Source organism: Leptodactylus fuscus, chromosome 10 (assembly GCF_031893055.1).
Source record: "Leptodactylus fuscus isolate aLepFus1 chromosome 10, aLepFus1.hap2, whole genome shotgun sequence".
Classification (NCBI taxonomy): domain Eukaryota; kingdom Metazoa; phylum Chordata; class Amphibia; order Anura; family Leptodactylidae; genus Leptodactylus; species Leptodactylus fuscus.
In genome coordinates, this window is record NC_134274.1 from 88,003,370 (window position 1) to 88,010,861 (window position 7,492).

Here is a 7,492-nt window from a genome sequence, read left to right on the forward strand (position 1 = left end):
GGCTGTGCACCACTCATCTCTAGGACTGTGCAGGAACCAACACTGACAACCAGCAAGGTGCTCTTGTATTCAGATATCGGATCACGTATAGAGATGGCTTATTATTCAGTTCTATGGTCAGGAAATAAACTTAGAACAAAGTGGAGATTATATAGTAGGAAATGTTTCCCCGGGGCTGGATCCAGATCAGAGGAGGCTTCTGTGCAGACCAAAGCGAAGGAGACCAGCTGAGGAACAACAGGTGATAAAAATATAATAATACTACATGATAAAACATGGAGGCACTAGAGGTCCCAGCAATAGGAGGGCAGGGATGGCAAGCAGGTGGGGTGAGGAAGAGAGTCGAGAAGCTGGAGGTATGGAAGCCAACCTGGCCAGTGCGAAGGAGAATGCAACCATGACCTGGCCAGTGCGAAGTGAGAATGCAACCGCGACCTGGCCAGTGCAAAGGGAGAATGCAACCATGACCTGGCCAGTGCGAAGGGAGAATGCAACCATGACCTGGCCAGTGCGAAGGGAGAATGCAACCATGACCTGGCCAGTGCGAAGGGAGAATGCAACCATGACCTGGCCAGTGCGAAGGGAGAATGCAACCATGACCTGGCCAGTGCAAAGGAGAATGCAACCACGACCTGGCCAGTGCAAAGGGAGAATGCAACCATGACCTGGCCAGTGCGAAGGGAGAATGCAACCATGACCTGGCCAGTGCGAAGGGAGAATGCAACCATGACCTGGCCAGTGCGAAGGGAGAATGCAACCATGACCTGGCCAGTGCGAAGGGAGAATGCAACCATGACCTGGCCAGTGCGAAGGGAGAATGCAACCATGACCTGGCCAGTGCGAAGGGAGAATGCAACCATGACCTGGCCAGTGCGAAGGGAGAATGCAACCATGACCTGGCCAGTGCGAAGGGAGAATGCAACCATGACCTGGCCAGTGCAAAGGGAGAATGCAACCACGACCTGGCCAGTGCGAAAGGAGAATGCAACCATGACCTGGCCAGTGCAAAAGGAGAATGCAACCATGACCCGGCCAGTGCAAAGGGAGAATGCAACCACGACCTGGCCAGTGCGAAGGGAGAATACAACCATGACCTGGCCATTGCGAAGGGAGAATGCAACCATGACCTGGCCAGTGCAAAGGGAGAATGCAACCACGACCTGGCCAGTGCGAAAGGAGAATGCAACCATGACCTGGCCAGTGCAAAAGGAGAATGCAACCATGACCTGGCCAGTGCAAAGGGAGAATACAACCACGACCTGGCCAGTGCGAAGGGAGAATGAAACCACAACCTGGCCAGTGCAAAGGAGAATGCAACCATAACCTGACCAGTGCGAAGGGAGAATGCAACCATGACCTGGCCAGTGTGAAGAGAGAATGCAACCGTGACCTGGCCAGTGTGAAGAGAGAATGCAACCGTGACCTGGCCAGTGCAAAGGAGAATGCAACCACTACCTGGCCAGTGTGAAGGGAGAATGCAACCATGACCTAGCCAGTGCGAAGGAAGAATGCAACCACGACCTGGCCAGTGCGAAGGAAGAATGCAACCACGACCTGGCCAGTGCGAAGGGAGAATGCAACCGCGACCTGGCCAGTGCGAAGGGAGAATGCAACCACGACCTGGCCAGTGCGAAAGGAGAATACAACCATGACCTGGCCAGTGCGAAGGGAGAATGCAACCATGACCTGGCCAGTGCGAAGGGAGAATGCAACCATGACCTGGCCAGTGCAAAGGGAGAATGCAACCACGACCTGGCCAGTGCGAAAGGAGAATGCAACCATGACCTGGCCAGTGCAAAAGGAGAATGCAACCATGACCTGGCCAGTGCAAAGGGAGAATGCAACCACGACCTGGCCAGTGCAAAGGGAGAATGCAACCACGACCTGGCCAGTGCGAAGGGAGAATACAACCATGACCTGGCCATTGCGAAGGGAGAATGCAACCATGACCTGGCCAGTGCAAAGGGAGAATGCAACCACGACCTGGCCAGTGCGAAAGGAGAATGCAACCATGACCTGGCCAGTGCAAAGGGAGAATACAACCATGACCTGGCCAGTGCAAAGGGAGAATACAACCACGACCTGGCCAGTGCGAAGGGAGAATGAAACCACAACCTGGCCAGTGCAAAGGAGAATGCAACCATAACCTGACCAGTGCGAAGGGAGAATGCAACCATGACCTGGCCAGTGTGAAGAGAGAATGCAACCGTGACCTGGCCAGTGTGAAGAGAGAATGCAACCGTGACCTGGCCAGTGCAAAGGAGAATGCAACCACTACCTGGCCAGTGTGAAGGGAGAATGCAACCATGACCTGGCCAGTGAGAAGGGAGAATGCAACCATGACCCGGCCAGTGCGAAGGGAGAATGCAACCACGACCTGGCCAGTGAGAAGGGAGAATGCAACCATGACCCGGCCAGTGCGAAGGGAGAATGCAACCACGACCTGGCCAGTGCGAAGGAAGAATGCAACCACGACCTAGCCAGTGTGAAGGGAGAATACAACCACGACCTAGCCAGTGCGAAGGGAGAATGCAACCATGACCTGGCCAGTGTGAAGGGAGAATGCAACCACAACCTGGCCAGTGTGAAGAGAGAATGCAGCCCTGGCCTTGGCGGTGGGAGAGGAGAGCGGGACCCCAGCCCAACGTACAAGAGGCCAGATCTTCATCCTGGCCTGCTGGGCTCGTCCACAAGTTTACAGGTCATGGCATTGGCACCGTCTAATACTGTGGCCTAAACAACAATTTGCTTAGGCAGGCCTTCCACTGCTGTTCAAGGGCCATGTCCAGGTGGACCAACCTATATTCAGAAGAGTAAACTTGGTTAAGATGTTGTCAGATTTCTCGGTCATTGCATATAGCTGTAAAGCTTCCTTTGATCTTGTATAGTGTTCAGCTGGCATATGACAAGAATGGGCTCGGTGGTCACCAACCTCTGCACTTTGACCGAGGGACTTCTCTTCCCTCCTTCGGTCAGGAGCTTGTACAGGGGAGCAGTTACCTTGGCAAAATTCTTAATCGCCAGTAGTAACTCATGAACCCCAAGAGAGACCATGGCTTCCTGCTATTAGAGCAGGCCAACCAGAATTGTATCTCCTGTCCCTCAAATCCATAGGTTCGCCCCTTTCCTTGGGCTCCTCATGTACCAGGTAACACAAGCTCTATTATAGGAGAAGGAACTTCCTAGGCTTCAAGCTTAACCCATGTTTCTCCAACTGGGTCAAGACATTCTCTAGATGCTCCATACGCTCCTCAAAAGTTGATGAGAAGATTATGATGTCAATGTAGATGAGCAGGACTTCATGGTTCTACTTCCCCAGGCCCAGCTCCATGAGTTGTTGGAATGTGAGCAGAGTATTACTTAGCCCAATGGACAGGGACAAGAATTTGTAAAATATTATCAGGTTGACAAAAGTAATTTTTTACTGTATTTTTAGGCCATGGGCACTTACCGATATCTGCTGGCCAAGTCTCACACGTAGTTCTAGATTAAGTATCTCCTGTGAGGGACAGACCATCTATGGGAGCAATCTCACGCGAAGCAAACCTACACATGCCAAAGTTAGTAAAGTGTGTGTGTGTGTGTGTATGTGGGGGGGGGGGGTGGTTAGAGGAGAGTTGGTGTTGTGGGAGAGAGTGGTGTGTATGGGGGGGGTGGTTTGGGGTATAACAGTCCGTGGAGTCTCATCTTCCTCTTAGTTGGTGACCGCTATATCTGGAGGTGTGTGTGTGGGGGGGGTGTATTGGGGTATAACAGTCCGTGGGGTCTCATCTTCCTCTTAGTTGGTGACCGCTATATGGGGAGGTGGGGTGGGGCAGGTGGTTTGGGGTATAACAGTCCGTGGAGTCTCATCTTCCTCTTAGTTGGTGACCGCTATATGGGGAGGTGTGTGTGTGGGGGGTGTATTGGGGTATAACAGTCCGTGGGGTCTCATCTTCCTCTTAGTTGGTGACCGCTATATGGGGAGGTGGGGTGGGGCAGGTGGTTTGGGGTATAACAGTCCATGGAGTCTCATCTTCTTCTTAGTTGGTGACCGCTATATGGGGAGGTGGGGTGGGGCAGGTGGTTTGGGGTATAACAGTCCGTGGAGTCTCATCTTCCTCTTAGTTGGTGACCGCTATATGGGGAGGTGGTTTGGGGTGGGTGGTTTGGGGTATAACAGTCCGTGGAGTCTCATCTTCTTCTTAGTTGGTGACCGCTATATGGGGAGGTGGGGTGGGGCAGGTGGTTTGGGGTATAACAGTCCGTGGAGTCTCATCTTCCTCTTAGTTGGTGACCGCTATATGGGGAGGTGGTTTGGGGTGGGTGGTTTGGGGTATAACAGTCCGTGGAGTCTCATCTTCTTCTTAGTTGGTGACCGCTATATGGGGAGGTGGGGTGGGGCAGGTGGTTTGGGGTATAACAGTCCATGGAGTCTCATCTTCCTCTTAGTTGGTGACCGCTAAATGGGGAGGTGGTTTGGGGTGGGTGGTTTGGGGTATACCAGTCCGTGGAGTCTCATCTTCCTCTTAGTTGGTGACCGCTATATGGGGGGGGTTGGTTTGGGGTATAACAGTCCGTGGAGTCTCATCTTCCTCTTGTTTGGTGACAGCTGGACACGTATTGGGCAGCGATCTCCACAGTGGCCTCTTCTTCTCCCAGTAGGATGTAGAGTTTCCTCTTCTCCCAGTCTGGGATGTGGGCAGAGAGTCTTTGGTAGTAGACGGCCCTCATAGCTGAGTATTTGGTGCAGTGTAGCAGGAAGTGGGTCTCGTCTTCTAGGGCCCCCTGGTCACAGTGCTGGCACAGTCTCTTCTCCCGTGGCTTGTACGTCTGCCTGTATCGCCCCGTCTCTATCTCTAGGTTGTGGGCGCTCAGTCTGTACCGGCTCAGGGTCTGTCTGTGTTTGGGGTGGCGTATTCTCTCCAGGTAGGTGGCCATGGTGTAGACCACTCATACTGAAAAGACTTGAGCCTGTTCCTCCTTCTCCCACCTGTTGGATTGGCTTCTGTGGTGACATCTTTAACCTCTCTCTCAGTCTCAGGATCCTCTAATGACCTGTACTGGAGGTCCATGAGAAGCCGGTCTCACAGTGCCATCTCCACGTCTAACAGGACCTTGCAAATGGTCCATGTCTTAGAGCCAGGGTTTCTTCTTCTCCCTACACTCTCACCACCGTATAACACTTGTACAGGGCAGGGCGCTGTAGGCTTTGCTGTATTAGTGTCCTGAGTAGAGAGGAGCCAGCTAGTTCATAGAGAGCCAATTGTGTTATGATGAATTTTGGACTTTTGTTGAACTCGAGATTTTTAGTGTTTGCTAACCATGAATAATTATTATACTTTTCCCGGGCTCCATCTTCTTCTGAGTCACCTCGTGGTTTCCAGGGACATCTGAAGCCTGTGATGGGACCTCAGAGGTAATGTGAGATGCTCCAACGCCATAAAGCTTACCCAATCACAGTCCTCGGAGGTCCTCTGACACACCCCAGGGGTAAGACCGGAATCAGACTAAGGTACATTGTAGGCCCCCTGACCCAGCCCATGAGGAGCACTGGGGGTAGCAGTAGAGATAATAGCCCCCCTGACAGTACAAGTCCTGCTATTCCTGGCCTCGGGACTTCCTTCCACACTGAGCCTGAAGCTACCTAGTGACAAGAGTCGTGACGCTAACATTCTGCACATCCACACCGGGAATCTTCCTGCTAACTTACTGGGAATAAGATCTGGTGGGGTCTTCACTTACTGGGAATAAGATCTAACGGGGTCTTCACCTACTGGGAATAAGATCTGGCGGGGTCTTCACTTACTGGGAATAAGATCTGGCGGGGTCTTCACTTACTGGGAATAAGATCTGGTGGGGTCTTCACCTACTGGGAATAAGATCTGGTGGGGTTTTCACTTACTGGGAATAAGATCTGGCGGGGTCTTCACCTACTGGGAATAAGATCTGGCGGGCTCTTCACTTACTGGGAATAAGATCTGGCGGGGTCTTCACTTACTGGGAATAAGATCTGGCGGGGTCTTCACTTACTGGGAATAGGATCTGGCAGGGTCTTCACTTACTGGGAATAAGATCTGGCGGGCTCTTCACTTACTGGGAATAAGATCTGGTGGGGTCTTCACCTACTGGGAATAAGATCTGGCAGGGTCTTCACTTACTGGGAATAAGATCTGGCGGGGTCTTCACCTACTGGGAATAAGATCTGGCGGGGGCTTCACCTACTGGGATTAAGATCTGGCGGGGTCTTCACTTACTGGGAATAAGATCTGGCGGGGTCTTCACCTACTGGGAATAAGATCTGGCGGGGTCTTCACTTACTGGGAATAAGATCTGGCGGGGTCTTCACTTACTGGGAATAAGATCTGGTGGGGTCTTCACCTACTGGGAATAAGATCTGGTGGGGTTTTCACTTACTGGGAATAAGATCTGGCGGGGTCTTCACCTACTGGGAATAAGATCTGGCGGGGTCTTCACCTACTGGGAATAAGATCTGGCGTGGTCTTCACCTACTGGGAATAAGATCTAGCGGGGTCTTCACTTACTGGGAATAAGATCTAGCGAGGTCTTCACCTACTGGGAATAAGATCTGGCGGGGTCTTCACTTACTGGGAATAAGATCTGGCGGGGTCTTCACTTACTGGGAATAAGATCTGGCGGGGTCTTCACTTACTGGGAATAAGATCTGGCGGGGTCTTCACTTACTGGGAATAAGATCTGGCGGGGTCTTCACTTACTGGGAATAAGATCTAGCGGAGTCTTCACTTACTGGGAATAAGATCTGGCGAGGTCTTCACCTACTGGGAATAAGATCTGGCGGGGTCTTCACCTACTGGGAATAAGATCTGGCGGGGTCTTCACCTACTGGGAATAAGATCTGGCGTGGTCTTCACCTACTGGGAATAAGATCTAGCGGGGTCTTCACTTACTGGGAATAAGATCTAGCGAGGTCTTCACCTACTGGGAATAAGATCTGGCGGGGTCTTCACTTACTGGGAATAAGATCTGGCGGGGTCTTCACTTACTGGGAATAAGATCTGGCGGGGTCTTCACTTACTGGGAATAAGATCTGGCGGGGTCTTCACTTACTGGGAATAAGATCTGGCGGGGTCTTCACTTACTGGGAATAAGATCTGGCGGGGTCTTCACTTACTGGGAATAAGATCTGGCGGGGTCTTCACTTACTGGGAATAAGATCTGGCGGGGTCTTCACAAGTTACTGGGAATAAGATCTCAGCAGAAAGTTTCTGTCCCTCTCTAGCAATTGGCCTGGTCCCCAGTGGTTCCCCAAGCATGGGAATGGGTCTTTGTATAGTTGCCCCTTCCCACCATGGGTAACCCCTAACATCAGTAGGTTGCATTGTGGGACAACTTCTCAAATAGTACAATTCTGTTCCACCTATTAAGTGTCATCATGAGATGCGGCTGCTGGAACGTCTCAGAGCAAACCATATGCGCAGTGGAATGGCAGCTGACCAAGGGGAGAGCAGCCAACTAGCTGAGGTGTCGGCGC